The sequence below is a fragment of the Aythya marila genome (genome assembly GCF_965140915.1).
Source record: "Aythya marila genome assembly, contig: HAP1_HAP1_SCAFFOLD_261, whole genome shotgun sequence".
NCBI lineage: Eukaryota > Metazoa > Chordata > Aves > Anseriformes > Anatidae > Aythya > Aythya marila.
Window position 1 is genome coordinate 158,175 of NW_028137431.1, and position 20,218 is coordinate 178,392.

Genomic DNA, 20,218 nt, shown 5'->3' on the forward strand with positions numbered 1-20,218 from the left:
CAGCACTCTTCTAAACATCCTTTCACACATTCTAAGCCAAAACATAGCAACCTACCCACTACTAGGAGGAGAACTAACTCTGTCCTAATTGAAACCAGGACATGTATCTTTTCCACTTGGGTGCTATTGCTCATAATTTTGAGAATTCAACATGAGCAAGCTAGGAAATGTGGGTACATACAGAACCGCGTGTATATGGCACGCAACAGACTTGGGATCTGGATCCTGCGTGAGGCCTACAGGCTTCTCTTTGTATACCATAGAGCACTGGCTTGTAAACATGGTGAAATTTCCCATCCTTGATGGGTCTAATACAACAAGTCTTTTCTCCCTTCTCTGTCCTGTCCTCTTTCTTAATGTAGGCAGTTGAGAAAGCCAAAATTGGAACGAAAAAAAGAATATAACACAGGTAAGTGGCTGTAAGTCCCCGGGATACCTATTTACGCTGGTTACTGAAGAGGATGGCACTTGGTCACTCCATGGCTTTCATTTGGCCCCAAAGCCTTCTGTAGTCAGCTGAATTCACTCCTCAGTGACTTTCCTGTGAAGAGAGGTAGGTGCAAATAGGAGATTTTATGAATTCCTTGGGGAGGGAGCAGTGTGAATTGCAGCTTGGTAGGCACAAAGCAAACTGTTCTAATTGTGCAAAGTAAATCGATACTTGATAAGTTCAAACTTAGTTTTATAGCTGGCAACCACAAAAGTAAACCTTAGCTGTGATCCTACCAGCACAGTGGTGTAGCTCTTCCCTTCCCCTTGTCCTCTTGTCTCTTTTAATGACAGTGCAAGCAACAAACCTGTGCCAAAGGGTGCTGTATGGTAAACAATGGGCAGGCTTTTTTCTAAAAAGCACGAGTTTGAGTTATGTGGTGTTTGGGTGTTTCTCTTGAAACGATTCTTACCTCCTTGAGCTGTTAGATCATAATGCAGGAAATGGAAGTGCTGCATGCATAAACAGAGTAATCAAACATACACCTCTTAGGAAGAGGCTTGCAATGTCATAGTGTTTGTTTTGAGCACTGTTAGATACAGTTTGACATGAATGGAGTGAAAACACCTTAGAGAAAGGTGTTGATTGTTCTCACTTTTCCAAGACAGAAATAACTGGAGTAGATTTCCCTCCTGCATGGAACAAAAGTTGCACGTTTGTTTTTGTCTGGCTAGCTTTCAGTCTCTTTAAAAATTTCCCTACAGGTCCCAGTTTTAAGTAGACAGTTTAAACGTGCAGAGCGATAAAGAAGTGGAATGCAGTGGTTGTGACAACAACTTCTGATCTGAAATGTAAAGAAAAATCAATCCACTTCAGGGTGCCTTTTTTGTTTGTCTGTTTACATTTTACAAGAGCAACGGTGAAATAAGGAGAATCCCATCTTCACTGTTTCAAAATACTTTGTTTCTGCGTTTCAGTCAGCAGAACATTGAGGAGTAGAGCTGGTGCAAAAACTGTGAGACGAGTCCACGGAGAAAACAGGGACTTGGAGCTGCGCCGCAGCTGTAGAGTCGGACACAGTCGGTACTCGACTACTAACTCGTCCATTCTATTTGACAAACTTATGACAAAGTAAGTCATCTTTTCTTGCAGACCTCTTAGAATGATCTTTCTTCGCAAGCCTTTGCACTATGGCATGATGTTGGCCTCGACTTGCTCTTTATTTTGACAGCAAAGAGTTATGGCTGCTCCTGGCATTTCCTTCATGTTCACAGGGAGACACCGTTACCTGGCTAGATAAACAGATTTTCTTGAAGGTGCTATTTCAGCATATAAGAATTGATTTAAAAAACAACAACAACAACAACAACAAAAGTGCTTCATGGCTTACTAGTTTTGTAATCTCACATTTCTCCAGGAATACTTGATTTGCTGCATTTCACCATTACACTCGTCAGCGCCACTGATTCTGGTTTATCACTATTTGCATTGCAAATATCCTTGTCCAAAGCTTAAACTGATGTATGCACTGCTTGAAAACAAAACCTGAAGTTGCAGAGCAGAAGACTCAAGTCATTATGTTAGCAGCTGTGTAACCATACTGCTTTCCAAGCATAAGATGTCCAGCTTATTTTGTTTCTATGAAGAGTTTAAATGGCTCCCGTTAAGCAAAGATGTCCCCACACTGATACTTACTATTAAGCAAGGATTCCACCTCCTTTGGCTGAGGTCTGCTCCCTTACTCATATTCGAACATTCATCCAAGTAGCCTGCAATTCCACCCTCTCGGGGGAAAGTCCATAGAATAGAAAAGGTTCCTCCAGTCTCTTCCTCAGCCTTTTTTTTTGAAGCATGCAATAAAGCAAAACATTCACAGGCTGCCCTTCCATGCAAAACAAGGCAAATTAGTAAGACAGGAGCCACAAAACTGATTGTCCTTTAAAGTTAAAATGAGATTTGAAATAGATCGAGTTAGCAAGTGTTGTAAGTCTGTAGCTAAGTCTGGTTTTGCCAATGCAGCACAATTCCCTATCACGTAGCCAGAGCTGCTTCTGTAGCTCCAAGAAGCAAAACTGCTTTGAACAAATACTGTGTCATCAAAGCATTCGTTGGCTCAGTAGGCACGGCTCAGGTTCAACAAGTTTGTGAAAAAAAGAGTACTAACAGAAGCAGCAGGGTCCAAAGAAACACTTAAGGGGCTTTACCTTGAGTGTTATGCACACTGTCAATAGAAAAGCACTGTAACAGAATCTGCCACGGCAGTCTGCATGTTACTGAAAGACCATCGGAGTAGGACTGCAGCAAGATCGTTCCGAAGTTACAAAAAAAACATATGGGGGTGGGAGTTTAGTTGCGTTAGATAACACAATCTTAGATAAAGATTTTGGTCTTAACGTAAAAGTAAGGATGTCTACTGATCTCTTCAACTCCAACAACTGAAGCCCAAGTCTGAAAAATCGCCTTTAAGAATGCAAAGAAAATATTTAACTCTTCTGTATGTTCATACTTTGCTATCAAGCAAAGGAATGAATGCTGATGCCTTAACTATGTAGGGCTGTAGCTTACAGAGAGACTACACCTTCCTGTTTTTTTCACTTTAAAAACGTTAAATGCACGTGAAATTATTTCGGGGTGTTTTCACATGCAAAGCCTAATGCAGTGCATGCAAGCCCTGTCATCTTCTTCCTCTAGTAGTGTCGCGTTAAGGGGTGTAGCCGATTGACCGTCACGGGTCCCGTCGGATTCAGGGTGCTGAACTATCACGGTCACGGACTCACCAACAACGCAGTACGGCCTCGCTCTAGTCGCGTTCAAGGAGAACTCTCACAGCTAGGAAGAATGCAATTAAGTGCAATTTCTTACGGCGACAGGTACACAGGTTCTTTGGATTGTCAGTGATAAATTCACTGTCTGCAAAAGCAAGCTAGCATGCATGAAATGCACAGGCACACAGCCTAGGTATTAAGACATTAAAAAGCATCAAAACTCTAGAGATTTCTAAGATTCCACAGAGACGCCTGGTATAAGCAAGCGTTCAGATCTTACCCCACGGCGTCCCAATGGAGTGGGGGTGGGGGAGTGAGAGGCTCAGCCTGTCGAGTGATGTCAGAAGGAATCCTTCCTGATAGTATCTTCCCTAACATCCCCTTTCTCTTAAAGCAATTGATATTATTTTCTATCTTTAAGGTGGAGCTTGAGTGACTCTAGTCATGCGTATCTTGGTTGTGCTTGGTAGAAATGATCTCACTTGCGTTTAAAGGTACAGGCTCTGAGAAATTCCGAGGGCGTGCTCAGTGAGGGGTGGTTGCACCTTGGAGGCGGGTAGCTTTTGGGATGGAGGTGTGCTTATGATGCCTAGTCGCTTAAGGCGATTACTCCACAAGTAGTAACTTAGTGTTGATTTAACTACAGCATATCTAAAACATAAGAAGGATGTTAGTATGGAAGAAGCCGATGAAACCAGTCCTTAAATCTTACTACTTATTGTGCGTGAGCAGACTGGCGTGAGTTTTAGCTATACTGGCAAATATCAAACCACACCTGTGTCGTCCCAGAGCTGGGAAAAAAAAAAAAAAAACAAAAACAAGGAAATGTTGAAGCAAATAGGGAGGCCTGTAGCTTGTGCAGTCTTTTAGCTGAGAAAATAAAGAAGGAGAGAGACAGGTAGCCTTGAGCTAGCAGAAGCAAGGAAGAGAAGGGCTAAAAGGGAAAAAACAGGAAGGAGAACACGAGCTCCAGACTGACCTATAGTAACCTTTTTCTCATTAAGGGTCATTAGCACATTAAAAATCACACCTGTCAAAATGCTAATCTATGCTAATGTGGGATTCGTTGTGTGTCCCCCCTCTCCTGTTCCCCCTCCCCCCCGGTATTCCTCTGTAATGCACAAGCTCAGTGGAGATAAGTTAGGTGAGCTGTAATAACCAATCCAAAGGAGCCAAAGAGAGAGTTTTCACAAGTTTCCTGTGTATAAATGACGGCGATTTGAGTCAGAGGTGTGCTTGCTTTGCGAAAGATGGCCAAGTACCTGACTCTGCAGAGTTCTATAAGTAATTATATAATTAAAAGACCTTTGTGTGCATTCCGACTCTGGGTGCTTATTGGCGTGGTGCACTCTGCACGAACCTGCGGACAACATCTGTACTCAGTGTCATGCCTACAGACAACCCTTTACTGTTGGGACCTGCATATTTTTCTGTGCATTCAACACAACCCCTTTGGCACAACTAGTTAACCACGTAGCTGCCAGTCCACCACTCAGTTGCACTTGTGAAGAGGAAAAGCTATTTCCATCTACTGTAGGAGCACATCCTCTAAATGCAAGCTTCACTCACCTGGTCATTTACTGCAGGACAAGATTTGAAAACTGTTGTTGAGTTCTGGGTTTCCTGCTTACAGGAAAAATTAAGTGCTAGATCACCCTCTACTCCGCTTTGTCTGCTGCATTTAATGGAGATTAAACTGATTTCGTTTGCTCCTCCGTTTATGGACAATGAGCTGAAGGAACAGGTACAGCACATTAGCCTGGAATGCCTTCCCTCCCAACCAAAGTAAACTGGAGCTGTAACTAACACAAGCAAAAGCAAGGCTTCTGTGTTTTCAGCTGAATAAAGTTCCAACAAAATCATCCTCTGGGATTTGAAGCTTACTTCACATGACATGCCAACGACTCTTTTCCCTCTATTGTAAAGCGGATCCCTGCTGTTAGTTGCTCTAGAAGCAAAGGAATCGTCGGTTTGGTTACCAAATAGCCGCTTCTGCAAACGAGAAGTGTTGTGTTCTCTCTTCCCTTTGAATGACTCCACACTTCTCATCAGCTACTGGATTGCTGACCTAGAATCAGAGAACATCCCAAGGTGGAAAGGACTCCCAATAATCACCAAGTCCAACTCGTGGCTCCACACAGGACCACCCCAAAGTGAGACCCGATGTCTGAGAGCATTGTTCAACACTTGTTGACCTCCGTCAGGCTCGGTGCCATGAGCAGTGCCCTGGGCAGCTGTCTCAGTAGCCAGCCACCCCCTCAGCGCAGCACCTGAGGCGCACGGGGCTCGGCGGGGCGGCCCGGGAGGGGAGGACGGCGGGGCGAAGTGGCAGATCCCTCAGAGCCGTCTCCCCGCCGCCTCGGCCGCATGCCGTGGCTTTTTCGTGTCGGGGCTTTTTCATGTCGTGCCCTCGGTCTCTCGCCGTGGGTGAGATGCTGCTCCCCAGCGCGGACCCCTTGCGCGCGGGGCCTGCCCGCGGCGGCGGCGGGAGGGAAACCCCAACCCCAAAGCCCTCCCGGCAGGGAGAGCTCGGGGTGAGGGCCGATCCGGCACCGACAGTAAACACACGCCGGAGGAAACGCTCTGGTTTTAGCCATGAGCAGCGCGGCCAGGTTCAAAAGGCGTCACGCTGGAGCTCCGAGTTCGGCGGCGTTCCGAGGCCGTTGTGGCGGTTGTGGAGACGGCCCCGGCTGAGGTGGCTGCTGCTGTCGCTGCTGTCCCCTCTGTCCCTGCTGTTGCCGCTGTTCCCGGACCTTGGAGACCCCCGGCGGCTCCCTGTGCCAGGCCCTGTGGCCCCGGGGAGCTGCCCGCCGCCTCGTCGGCCAGCCCGGCAGCAATCCTGCCAGCACAGAATAGCCCACTGCGTTTCAGGGTAAAGTGACGATTAATTTCTATTTCCTGGCCTGGGTGCTGCTTTCTTCTTTAAGGAAGCTTCAAGGTTAAAGGTTCAACTCAGTTATGTCAGGGTTCAACTCCGTTTCGTGAAGGGGCTCTTGTACGAAAGCTTAAGCTGGGATTGACTCTCTGCTAAGCGGAGGCCAAACGTGGACCTACTGAGAAGCAGGTCCTAAGTGATAACATTTTCTAAAGAGACTGCTAAACACATCTGAAGAGTGCTGCTGCAGAACTCTGAATGGGGGGATAGCAACTGTCTTAACTGATCTGGAATCTTGAATTTACTTTTCAATGGACAAGAGGTGTGTCTCTCAAGGCAAACAAAGAGAGGAGTAACACCCTCTCTTGTCACTCATGTCAACATAAATTTATGCTCAGAGCGTAGGTGTAGGAACAGCATCGGTATGCATATGGAACATCGGGAGAGGAAGCTCTATCGGTATTTACAGTTTTTCTACTACCTTGTCAGAGAGACGTCATCTCCAAATGAGAAATGGATGTATTTTGAAACAGTGGTGGTGGATCAGATTTCTTCTTTCTAGTGTTAATATTTGCTCTTGAATCGTACTTAATACCCGGTAACACCTCAATCAGTTGTCAAAAATAAACTTAAAAATGTGTAAGGCTTATCTCATTGGTCAGCATAAAGATCAAGGTCTTCCCTTCCCTTCCCTTCCCTTCCCTTCCCTTCCCTTCCCTTCCCTTCCCTTCCCTTCCCTTCCCTTCCCTTCCCTTCCCTTCCCTTCCCTTCCCTTCCCTTCCCTTCCCTTCCCTTCCCTTCCCTTCCCTTCCATTCCCTTCCCTTTTTTTCTCTTTCCTTCCTTTCCTTTCCTTTCCTTTCCTTTCCTTTCCTTTCCTTTCCTTTCCTTTCCTTTCCTTTCCTTTCCTTTCCTTTCCTTTCCTTTCCTTTCCTTTCCTTTCCTTTCCTTTCCTTTCCTTTCCTTTCCTTTCCTTTCCTTTCCTTTCCTTTCCTTTCCTTTCCTTTCCTTTCCCCCCAGTATTGTTTTTCTGTTCTCCTTCTCACTGCAGTCTTGATTTTGTTTCTTGTCCCTTAAGTATGTTTCCAATGTGTTGCTGAAACATTTTCCCTTTCAATCCTAAAAAAGGAGCTGTCACTGGTGAAGATCAGAGCTTATCCCTGAGCCCAGGCGCTGTCACCTTAGTCTTCCAATCGGACAAGGACGACTTCATTTCTCATGTAAATGCATTTGTCAGGTTTGCGTATTGTTTTTTCAGGAATGGAAAGTGTGTATAGAATGGATTTAAAATCAATTTTAAATGTAAAACGTCAAGGCAAAAAAGTTCTAATTACAACCTCTGCAAACAATTTGCCAGCTGTGGGACTAGGAGTTTTCTTATTTACTGTGTTTTGTTTAACGTGTCTGAAGTTTAATGGATAGCAATCAAGGCGTGCTAGAAATCTGAAAGCACTTTATGCTTTGTTCTCTCCGTCGTTTTGGTATAACAAACTAGCTTATGTTTTAAACCCTCCATGAGGTTAGTGGTTTCCCTAAAGGTAACAAGTCCCTGTGTGCTACAGTAAGACAGTAACAAAACATGAAGTATAGAAGTTCATCCTGTCATTATTCAGCTTCTGCCTATGGACACACAACTACGCTTATTTAAAGCGGTATCACCTTGAAACCTAATCAGCATTTTAAAAAGGACTTTGTAGCAGTTATTGGCTTTTGTCCTGGAGGGCTGAGGTTTGTTTTGTTTTGTTTTACATTCAGCATTTCCGTTTCTAGCTTACATTCCCCTGTTGTTTTGCATGAGGAAAACGTGCAGCTTTACAAAGTAGAACGGAAAGAGCTGCTTTTTAGTCTAACTTTTCAGTTTGTTGTAGGAGTTTTAAATGTGGTAGGAGTAAAACAGCAGAAGTACTGCTGCCAAAGTTATATTGAAACTCGTCTTTCTTGGAGAAGCAGAAGAAGCCCAGGGAGAAATAAATTTGCAAACATGCTCTTCATGCTCTCCTTTCCCAAGATTTCTCTGAGATATAGACCATCCTCTGTGGGTTTTGAGGTATATGGTTCCCAGGAGTGAAAAGGAGGGCCAAACATCTCTCCTCTTGGATCTCAGCATGCCAGGGCTTTAGTGTACTGCCACTTACGGCTCCGCTTTTTCACCTGGAAAAAGCGACCACATGATGTAGACTGAGGAGCCCTCAGAAATTAACTTGCTATCACCAAGTGACGCCCATGAAAGGTGTATTTAAAAGCTAGGCTCATTATAGAATCACAACAAACCCCTCATGACTGGTGCAGTAGACAGTGAGGTAGAGGGCGAGCCCTGGAAAGACAGAAGAAAAGTAGCAGTGAGTTCTGGGTACCTTTGTGCAGACGAAACAGAAAAACGCAGGCAGTGAAGTAATAGTGTTCCGTTGCTCATGTCAGCAATAGATAATTGCAACAATTATCTATTAGATCATAGGTACTAATTAACAGATAATTGCGCAACTCCGGAAATCAATAAATAACTGATTCCCCTCAGAGAATGTCTTCTACATTTTTATATTAAAAAGACTCCAGAGTTGTAATGGATTAAAATCCTACGGAAGGGAAAGAAATGGCATCAGCCACTAGTTCTGCAGAAGCTAGAAGTAATACTGATAGAGTTTAGATGGAAATTTTCACTTTCATAGAATCATAGAATCATAGAATATCCTGAGTTGGAAGGGACCCTTAAGGATCATCAAGTCCAACTCTCGACACCGCACGGGTCTACCCAAAAGTTCAGACCATGTGCCTAAGTTCACAGTCCAATCTCTTCTTAAATTCAGACAGGCTCGGTGCAGTGACCACTTCCCTGGGGAGCCTGTTCCAGTGTGCAACCACCCTCTCTGTGAAGAACCCCCTCCTGACGTCCAGCCTAAATTTCCCCTGCCTCAGCTTAACCCCGTTCCCGCGGGTCCTGTCACTAGTGTTAATGGAGAAAAGGTCTCCTGCCTCTTGACAACCCCTTACGAGGAAGTTGTAGACTGCGATGAGGTCTCCCCTCAGCCTCCTCTTCTCCAGGCTGAACAGGCCCAGTGACCTCAGCCGTTCCTCGTACGTCTTCCCCTCAAGGCCTTTCACCATCTTCGTAGCCCTCCTCTGGACACTTTCCAACAGTTTCATGTCCTTTTTATACTGTGGTGCCCAGAACTGCACACAGTACTCGAGGTGAGGCCGCACCAGCGCAGAGTAGAGCGGGACAATCACCTCCCTTGACCTACTAGCGATGCCGTTCTTGATGCACCCCAGGATACGATTGGCCCTCCTGGCTGCCAGGGCACACTGCTGGCTCATATTCAACTTGCTGTCTATCACGACCCCCAGATCCCTCTCTTCTAGGCTGCTCTCCAGCGTCTCATCGCCCAGTCTGTACATGCAGCCAGGGTTTCCCCGTCCCAGGTGCAGGACCCGGCACTTGCTCTTATACAAACTTGCTCTTATACTAAACACACTTTGTGTGTTTAGTTTGGGGATTCTTTTTAAATCATTCATACCAGCGATTTAGTTCTTAAGGCTGTTTCTTTGAGATTAAGTGACAGGACTTCTGCTACTCTTTTCTTCTTGGAATGCTTCTTGATATTCTTACGTCAACCAGAACTTCTGTCTCTGTCGCAGATGTGAACAATGACCGTAGCTAAGAAGCCCAAATCTTCAAAGCCTAAAAAGCCCTCTTCAAGGCGGTCTGGCAAATCCAAGAAACCAAGTACTAAAATACTGATGTCACGCACCGCAAACTGGGGCCGGATAGTGCCTGCAGAAGATTCAAGCCAAGTCTCTGTGGCCCAAGGACGTGGAGGTGCTATTTACTGTAGATCATCTGAAAAATCTAAGGCTTTTGCCCCAAGAGATCTAAGTAAGTGTGCGTTTTATCCTGCCTCCATTTTCTTCAAAGCAAAAGTAGAAAATGCAGTTCTTACTTGTTGCACTGATAGAGAAGGGGACTACTGTGAACAAAGACTTCAAAAGCGAATCCCCTAAGGCAACTGAAGTGACTGATGTTACAGAAATTAATTTTGATATATTTACAGTCAACAGAGAAATGTGGGGAGCTTTTTGTAATGCACAGATTCCTCCATGTCTTTTCTGTTTTGCAAAGAAAAGTGTTTGATGGTTGCTATTCACAGCTTCCATTCTTCACAGGTTTTTTGAATGATAACATTGCTCAGGAAAAAATCTGGTATCTGTAGGGGTACCGTCATTCCTAGTTCCTAGTTTTTACGTGTTTACCGTATAATTTCAAGTCTAAGTTTGTGGTTTAAGTTATAATAAGGAAAAAAACAGTAGTTGAGTTAATCAGGTTAAAGATTATAGATGGAGAGGAACTTGGCATTAGGTGCTACAAACAGAATGGCAGTTAGCCTTGCCTTAGAAAAATTAAAATGGTTGACTAAAGTTGTTTGTTTTTTTTTCCCCAAAACATTGTGTTGACCAGCCAATTTGAATTTGGTGGTATTAAAGCTGTCTGCAATAAGTTTTTCTGGTTTGGATTGTAGCTAGCTCCTCTAGGTGCTCCTGCAGAATAGTATTTTTTTAAATACCTTTCTTAGAAACAAACAAACAAGATCTCTTTTTAAATTTAACTTTCTTGCAGTCGTTAATGATGGAATTGCTCCGCCACAGAGCATTCTTTTTCCACCTGAGAAGATTTGTATGGATTGGCGAGAAACACAAAGTGTTGGAGTTGGCCTGTACAATCTTGGCAACACATGTTTTCTTAATGCTACTCTACAGTGGTTGACCTACACACCCCCACTTGCCAATTACATGCTTTCTCTTGAGCACAGCCAGTCATGTGAGTACTTTCGAACAGTATTTTGAATCTGTTGGATAGCTCTGAAGGTGAAAGAACAGCAGTGATTCTGTGAGATAAGCTTATTTGCCTGATTTTACCTGTAGAAGCTGGCTTTGAGCACCGTATTAGCAGTGGGCTCCGAATAGCATATGGAGTGCAATTAATGCACCATGTTTTATTTATTTAGTTATTTGTTTGTTTGTTTGTTTGTTTGTTTATTAAAGGATCATTTATTGCTTCATGGGAATAATGAAGTGCATTGGACAGTAATGCATTTAGTAGTAATTTTGGAGAGTAATACATTTTGCAGCCTGTGGAGTTCACATTCCTGTCAGCCTTTACAACTGCGACTTTGCAGTAGTCTTTTAGATTTCTCATCACAAAATGCATTTGAATACAGGCTTAGTGGATATTTTTCTTCTGTCAAGTTGTGTGAAATGAAATGTTACAAGACTGTTGGGACATTGGCATCTTGGGAGAATAGAATGTAGCAAGGAGAGTGGATATTGTATCTGTAGTTTAAATTGTACTTAGATGTTTGTAGTTATGGATATTTCGCTGGACTGGGATGCTTTGTTCTTTCACTCTTCAGGTCGTGAACAAGATTTTTGCATGATGTGCACGATGGAGACTCACATTAACCAGGCCCTGCGTTGCACTGTTGATGCCATCAAGCCTACGCATGTTATCAGTAATCTCAGTCGTAAGTGGCTTCAGATGTGTTTCTTTTCGATAGCTTGTAATCTTCAAATAATTATTTGATGTGTATAAGTGGTTTTAACACTCAAATGAAGAGAGATTTTAGAAATACAAGATTGATTTCATTTTTAAATGGGGTCAATACTATCATCTTATTTAGGAATAGGACAACATTTCCATTTTGGCAGTCAAGAAGACGCACACGAGTTCTTGCGCTATACTGTTGATGCTATGCAGGAAGCGTGCTTGAACGGAAGCACCGAGTAAGCATAAACAAGTTCACTTTCATACATTCTCTAGCACCTTCTAGTCCTTTATTTACTCTCAGAAATGATCTCTAGCACTTTTTAGTGCCTTATTTACTATCAGCAACGAAAGTCTACATCATCCTTGGTTTTCATCAAACTCTTTGAAGAGTTAACTCTGTGCCTTAAATCTTCTGAGGTCTGATTATAATTTATTTCCAGATTGGACAGATCTTCTCAAGCTACCACCATCATTCATCAAATATTTGGAGGATTTCTAAGATCGAGAGGTACTTGAAAAAATATTCCTGTCCTTAGAACTGATCTGTGTCTTTTGTCGGTAGTAAAGCAGTCTGTAGTTTGTCTAAAGTAGTATCTGTCAACAACTTGAATTTGGACAGTTAGTCTCCTTCACATAATGTTAAGCATTTATATTTTGCTTCCAGTGAAGTGCTTGAATTGCAAAGCAGTTTCGGATACGTATGAGGCATTTCTTGATATCACTTTGGATATAAAGGTAAGGTGTTTTCTAAATATAATTCATGATGTTTAAGTACATGCATAACTTTCTAAATTAAACTTGTTTAACTTAAAAAACCAAACCACATATAATGTTAAAACATAAGAGCTTGGTGGTGCTAAGGAAGTGGATTGGACTTTGTCCTTCCGTGGAACCCATGTAAATAGTCTCCACATTTGCATTGGGTTTAAGGGGAAGGAATTCTCTTTCTGCAAAAATGATAATGCTGTCATACTTCTTTGTTGTTCTACCTCAATATACATCTAATTGTTAGACTGATGAATTTGTCCCCAGTATTGATGACAAAGCACACTATAGATGCTGTCTAGGCTGCTGGAAAAGTATTTGTTCCAAAGTCAAATGCCTTCCAGGTGAGGTCAATGCTGAGCATGCTCTTTCTGCCTCCTTCTTCACAGTGCTCCTAGTAGATCGCTTGAGTATGTTAGTAAGATTCTCTTATAAACTACTAGTATGTCTCTGGAATTTTGAATTACGGTGACTTTACGCTCTTCTTTCTCGCTGCTCTAGGCGGTTTCGTCTGTTAGCAGAGCTCTGGAACTCTTTGTGAAACCTGAAGAGCTGGATGGAGAGAATTGCTATAAATGTAGCGAGTAAGATTTTGACGGATTAGGTCTTAATCCTAGATGTCAGTTTTCTATGTTGCATGACTCTGCTGGACTACCTCTAAACTTTGGATCTACTTACAAGTTTTGTGGAAGTTTATAAAAGACTTGGATTTTTGTTTCTTTGGAGGGGGGAAGTCTTGTTCATAGGCATTCCCTATGGGTTTGCAATTCTCTGGCTTGTATTTTGCCATCAGAATTCAAAAAGAGCTACTTTTGTTCTTTCTATTTATTAGCTCTCGACAGTACTTTTCTTGATGTAAACTGCCCAGTTTCCGTTGTTCTCTGGGCTAGTGGCTAATTTTCACTGCTTACGCCGTAGGTCCTACCTTGGAGCGGGCAATGTGTCAAACTGAACTATTTTGTTTCAAAGGATGGCAGATGGTTTCAGTGTCTTTCCAGACAAGCTCAGTACATGAAGACTTCCTACTGTTAAATGTCTCCCTCCTGTAGAATGACCATGTGCTTCTGTTGTATTTTTGATGTTGATAGTCGACCTATGTCGGAGATTATTTGCAATTTCTAGTCCTGGGGACCAAGTCTCTCTCGTTCCGCTTTCAGTATTTGTATTTCCCTTGAAAGCTGAAAGAATGTTTCCAGGATTGGAGTTCAAATAGCCACTTTTGTAGACCAAGAAATGGTACCTTGCCATCCAACCTGGTAATACCCTTTCGTGAGAGATTCCTGTTCCCACTATGCTCTGAGTTGTTGGGAAAATTGACCTTCTTCTGTGTATTAACAAACCTGACACGCAGTGCATGGGTTTATGAAAAGAAAAAAGACCAACCTATTATGCAAGTAAATATCATTCAAATAGCATAGGCATGCGTGAGACATTAAAAGGAGTTTGTTTTGGGGGCGAAAAAAGAAGATGCCTTCAAACACTTATCTCTGCTTGTTTTTAAGGTGTAAAAAGATGGTTCCTGCGTCCAAGAGATTTACCATACACCGTTCTTCCCAGGTTCTCACAATATCACTGAAAAGATTTGCAGATTTCACAGGTGGAAAGATCAACAAGGTATATTTACCACTGTAATGCAACTATATCATTGTGTAATGGGACATCCCCCAAAGCTGAAAGTTGTTAATATTTTCAGACAATAATTGTAGACTAACGACTATGGCTTATTCTTTCTCTTAATATCAATAAAGTTCCCGCTTGACAAGAAGCATATGCTTTCCTCTGAGAAGGCTGATTCATCAGGAAACAGTTCTCTGCAACTTCTAGTCTTAACCATTGTTTATGGGAAGACTTATTTGTAGTGAATCAAGAAATATATTCTAGAAATATATTCTAGAAATAAATTCTAGTCTGTGTTTTTTGGAAGTGTTTTTCTCTGGCTAGTCCACGAAGTACTCTGGGATAATTTTTCTGTCTTCTTGGTGTCTCTTTAGGAGGTGAAATATCCGGAGTATTTGGACCTGAGAGCCTACATGTCGCAGTCAATGGGAGAACCACTGCTCTATGCCTTATATGCGGTGCTGGTACATCACGGTGTCAGCTGTCACTCAGGACACTATATATGCTATGTAAAGGTAGAAGTCAACAGCATTTCTAACAGGGTAAAGGTTGTGCTGGCAAACCAATTAAAGCATGACTAGCAGCTACTGTTTCTAGGGAAAAAGATTTCATTATATTTTTATTTGACGTGTGTGTATTTTGTTCCTATCCGTGATTTCATTTGGAAAACGTGCAATTCACCTAAAGAAATCGTTGTCTTTATTTGCAGGCTGGTAATGGACTTTGGTATCAGATGAATGATGCTAAAGTAGTGTGTACTGACATTAAAAGAGTTCTTGGTCAGCAAGCTTACATACTTTTTTATATCAGGTAATAACAAATCTTAAAATGTGTTCAGAAGAGATTTACTTTCCCGTTATTGATATTTTTCTGTTTTGCAAGTGTTTTTCTTGCTATCCGGGGAGAAGATTATTATTTGTCTAATTCAGTTCTGTCTAACCTGAAATTCTCTGTGTCATTTATTATCTTTTGTTGCTTGGCCTTAAACTGCAGCACTTGTGTAAATTGCTATCTATGTGTTATCTGTAGCTGGCTAATTTAGAGAAGGAGAGAAATGAAGGTCATCTGTGGTGTAAGAATGAATTATTGCTGTGCAAGTGATAGTCTTAGTAGGAAGACTGTTCTCTACTTTTCAGTTTGTAGTCTTGGCGAAGCCTTCTGTAGAGAAGGCTTCCATATCGTATGAGCTGTTCCTCTAAAATGATAGGATGGGATTTAATCCAAGAGTAGGCTGAAAGAAAAACTAAACTACGATCACTGCTCTTTTCTGAAGGCGCTATGATTTGACACTTGGAGAACGTGCGTTTTACTTGCCAGCACCATCTTATCCCTGTTCATTCCCTCCTGGTCAGCAGGGGGCTAATAGTAAGCAGGCTGGATTTCTGGGACCACGACTTCTTCCTCATATGATTAAGGTAATTCAGGGAAGCGGGAGGGCAGATAACGGCACCAAACTGCTAGTGGGTTTGGGGTTTGGTGTGGGGTTTTTTGTTTGGTTTTCGGCATCTTAGTTTTGTTTTCCTTCCCACGCTGCAGCTTTCTTCACAGCCCTCATGCTACAGCCAGAGTCATTCAAACAGTGGTTACTGCTAAATTGTGCAGCCATGCGACTCCATTACTTTATACCTCCAAGACAGCTTTCTAAAGCACAGAGAGCTACGCTCTTTGACTATTTAAGCAGAGTGTACTAATCCTCAAATCATTTAAAAGAGGACTTGTTTTTCCTATCCTCGTCACTTTAGCTAAGACAGGGAAAACTAATTGTCTTATTCCTGAGCACCAGAACAATTATTTCAGGCTTTTCAGGGTATGTTTAAAGGGAAAAATAAATATATTTGGGAATAGCAGCAGGTAATGTTAAGTTGCTTGGCTGGTTTTCAAAGATGATGTTAATTTGATACCAATCTGCAGTAAACCAAAAGCAGGAATTGAATACGCTTATTGGACTTGCATTTATCCTTAAAGGGCAGTGTGTTTTTCTTTTTAGGTGTTAAGACCATTTGTAGAAACACTCAGTAGGAGAGTTTTGTGCTTCAAAATGTTACATGCAGTGTTTGCGTTAATCCATCTTGCAATTTCTTCTTTTTAAATACAGAATTCAAGCCGTTTAAATGGAAATGGATCCATAAAAGAGGACGCAAAGACCACTGGTGTCACCCTAAAAAGGCCATCTTCAGCACCACCAATGGCCTGTGTTCAAAACCAGGCAATTACCAGGCCTTCAATTACTGATACGTCAAGAAAACAGAAGATCACCATCAGTATTCACAATAAATTGCCTGCTCGTCAGACTGTGTCACAGCCTGACTGTCTTAGCAGTGCTGTGGAGGATGAAGATCTCTACCAGGCTGTTCCTTCATCCACAATTACAAATTCGGTAATGCAAATGAAGCAAATGCAAACAAACAAAAAAGTTTCTGATGAAATTTTTGTGGAGCCAACAGTGAATGAAAATCCTAAACTCAGCTCTGATAACACAGTCCCTTATGGTGCAGAATCTTCAGGAAAATCTGAGGAGGAGTCAAAGGGCTTATCTCAAAGGAATTGCAATGCAATGTCCTCTAATGGAATTTTGGTTGGAAAGGTAGTCCGTACATTGCAGCATTCCAACTCTTCCTGTCAGAATGCTGACAAAGGAAGATCCCAGCATGAGCTGCCAAAAACAGATTCACTAAATGGTGCTATTAGGTTAGTTAATGAATCTAAAGAAAACGGACTGAAACTTGATGATTCCACTTGCCGAGTTGAACCTGTTAAACCTTCTGAGATGTTCTTTTCTAAAACAAATGGATTGCTTGAAACATAGATTTGCTCCATCGAGAATTTCTCACCTACGATGTATCCGGAAGTGTTTATTGTGTTCCTAATTCAGGTGAAATACTGAGAAAACACAGCACACATGTGATCGTAAGACTTTGTGGTATTATCCCCTTAGAATTTGCAGACCTGAGCTTACATTAGAACTTGTCAACTTAAGCTCAGCTGAGATAAAAATTCCTAATTTCATAAAGTAGATTTTGGGGGGTGAGTTGGGGTTATCTTTGAAGTGTAGATAATGCATACAACTCACAGCGGTCTTGCTTACCATTTAATGGATAAATTCTGACAAGACTAGTCCTCAGTACTACTACAAATAGTATTTTTTTGTCTGCTGACTTGTGCGTTTTAATTGCAGATGCCTGGAGCTATGCCTTCAGTCAATCGAGAAGTCATCACGGAGTCCCTCACAGCCAGCCAGCTGAACAGCTTGTCAGAGGAAATGAGGTAAAATGAGCACAGTCTTATTAAGACAAGACTTTATGGAAGTTCATTACAGTTTTATCTGTCTACTAATAGTACTTAATGGAAGGATTTAAATTAGTACAATTCCATACTGTGTGTCCAGTGTCACGAACAGAACTAATGATCGGCATTGAGCATATCACTCTGATGCAGGTTGGTGCCTCAAGGAGAACTTGTGTTCCTTTATAGAATGTTTTTCCGTTTTTCTCCACTGTCTGGAGAAACATTGGCTGTTCCCCACTCGCCCCTATGCCTTTTTTCTCAGAGCAGCAGGTGGAAGGAGACAGATGCGTTTGCTTTTTTAGTGCAATGGCTTCAGAAGCAAGAGGGGAAAAAACACTTTCTCTGGGAGCTGGAGAAGGTGTCCTAATCACAGGAGAGGTTTCTAAATGGCATATCTTTGCAAGCGGTCCTGTAGTCCGGAGGTTTTTGTTTGTTTGTTTGCCTTTGGAAGGTTTTACTCTTAATATTCACGTCCTTCAGCAGAAGTGAGAAATGGGTTTTTATTTTATGCAGTGTTGCGGAACCTCTGAAATCTCCTGGGAATGATGAATACCTTGCCCAGTACCAATGTGATGACCGTGGAGACAAGAAGAAACCAAGAAGATCAAAAGAACGTGACCTTATTTAAAAAGAAAATGTTTTGTCCGGCAAAGAGTCTTCTGAGCCTGGTGAGAAATTGCGGCAAACTTCCTCTCTCAAGTCTGACACTGAATGTAGCTCTAAAAACCTTTCCTCCTTAGCTATTGCAGATAGACGCCAAGATACAAAGGACAAGACTAAAACCACTGAGAAAGAGCATTACCGAAGAAAGAGGGAACATGCTCCTAGTGAAGAGAAGGAGAGTCAAAAAGCAGGTCCTTCCAGCAAGAGGAGGTGTTCTCAGAGCGTGGAATTTGTTGAGCAAAAGAGTCACAAGCAGGAGTACTGGGAGGGAAGCAGGTACAGATCTTTCCCTCGTGAAAGAAACAGCCCTGAGAATGGCAGAAGAGCAGTCAAATATTCAAAGTACAGATCTGGCAGTGGAGGAAGATCAGAACAAGGTAGCAATAGATACTACCGATCCAAAGGGGAAAGAAGTTGGAGCAGAGAAAGATACTATGGAGACGAAGCACGGAGATGGGAAAGATGTAGCTATTACAATGATTACTATTCACCTCATGTGACAGGAGACAGTAGAGAGAGAAAGTTCTCTCACGGCGATTCAGCCTTTGACAGATCGACTGCAACTTACTACAGCAGGTCACATAAGCATTATCGTTACAAAAGCGGATGGCCTCACGGTTCCCTCTTGAGAGAGGAAGATGTACGTCGCTTTAGCACACCCCGAGCAGACTTGCATTGTTGCTCGGTACCTCAGCAACATTCCGGAAGACATTCTCGTGAAAGACATGCGCTTCCACCTGTGTCAGCCCATTTGGAGAACTGTCGCCAGAAAAATGAAACAAAAGGAAACAGAAAAAGAAAATATACCCGTGCAGAAGGTAGTGAAAGTGAAATAGAAAGGAAAGACAGAAAGATAGAAAAGGAGCTTTTAGGTGGTGAAAAAAATGCAAAAATATCACAAGTTCTGGAAGAAAAAGAAGTCTAAGGATAAACATGGAGAGAAGGATTCCAAGTAAGCAAGGATTCCAGCATACTCCGCATTTTTTATCCTAATTCTTTTCTGGGTGCTTCTCATGTCTTCCTTTTTTTTTTTTTTTTTTTTTTTCCTGGTAGTTTCTAAGTTATTTAGATAGCATCAGCTGGCTGGGGATCATGTTGTTAGGTTGATCAGTGAAGACAGGAAAGCTCTTGCTGAATTGTGTCAGAGCACTAGCTTTGGACCACATAGTTTGAATCACATCCGTACACCATTCCAGATTAGGTTAAAAGATTTTTTCTGCTTGCACGTATTCCAGAGCTAGCCGTTGTTAATGATCTGTGTACAAACCAGGACCTATGGTCCTTCAATCTGACGGCTTAAGTTTGCTGCATCTAAAGTAAGTTGCGTGTGCACAAAGCACCACAAAATAGCTGACATGCTGCAAATCATCACCTGTGGTAAAATAAATCAAGTTTCATATAGGCAACAAGTGCCACATCTTTTTTTCCCTTTTTAACTTGCATGTTTCTTTCAGACTTCATGATCTGTGTTTCTGTGCGCTTCACTTTGACAATGCCAATCGCAAGCGTAAGAAAAAGAAGAAAAAGGAGAAACACCAGGAAAGCGAAAGGCTCCTTGGAACACTTAGATCCTCGTTTCCAGAAGATAACGCGGGAGAAGAAGGAAGAATCCCATCCTCCAGATGGCTCTTCATGTCAGTAATGCAGAAGTGAGAGCAGTAAACAACCTTACAAGGAAGGGAAGACTTCCAGTGCAGGCGAAAGCAAGAAATACAGCTCCATCACATCCAACGACTATACTAAAGGTAAGCGGCCTCAGCGTGTTTGAGGAATTCCTTTTATATTAATCTCGAGTTTATTTCAAACAGTCTTGAAGTGCTTGATGACTTAACAGTCTGCAGATTTATTATCAAATCAAAAAAAACCCCGACTTGGTAGACTATTTTTTTCCCAGTTTTGAATGACCACTAGGAAAGAAGGCCTGAAATAAAGAGGTTAAAGGCAAATGGTTTTCATCTGGTTTGATGATGAAGTGGCAAACAAGAGGAAGAGTTGCAAGCTCCCTTCTTAAATTCAGTCCAGCCAAGTAGGAAAAGTAAATGTGGACAGCTGTATCTTGGCAAAGAAGATAGTAGGGAGCAAGGAGGTTTAGCAGTCAAGATGGAAGGTGATGCCATGAGGCTTACAGGCTAGTAATGTTCTAATGAATCGCAGCCTTCCTAAAAAAAACCTGCCTGAATAATTCATGTGAATAACATACTACCTTCAGCTATTTCAGCTTCTTGCTGTACAGCTGAATGCCTTTTACGTAATGTTTGGAGAAGTAAAATCTCGGAAGAGGTTT

General features: G+C 42.3%; 1 pseudogene across 1 annotated transcript; it reads left to right on the top strand.

Moving 5' to 3' along the window:
• The first annotated feature begins 380 nt into the window (after window positions 1-380).
• LOC309890821 (ubiquitin carboxyl-terminal hydrolase 42-like) lies at window positions 381-19,679 on the top strand (annotated as a pseudogene). Its single transcript has 18 exons — window positions 381-409; window positions 1,408-1,561; window positions 7,197-7,288; window positions 9,702-9,939; window positions 10,678-10,878; window positions 11,471-11,581; window positions 11,738-11,840; window positions 12,045-12,112; window positions 12,269-12,339; window positions 12,871-12,953; window positions 13,872-13,983; window positions 14,361-14,501; window positions 14,696-14,796; window positions 15,260-15,401; window positions 16,082-16,789; window positions 17,162-17,250; window positions 18,283-18,886; window positions 19,389-19,679. The product of its transcript is annotated as a ubiquitin carboxyl-terminal hydrolase 42-like (transcript).
• The last annotated feature ends 539 nt before the right edge of the window (window positions 19,680-20,218 follow it).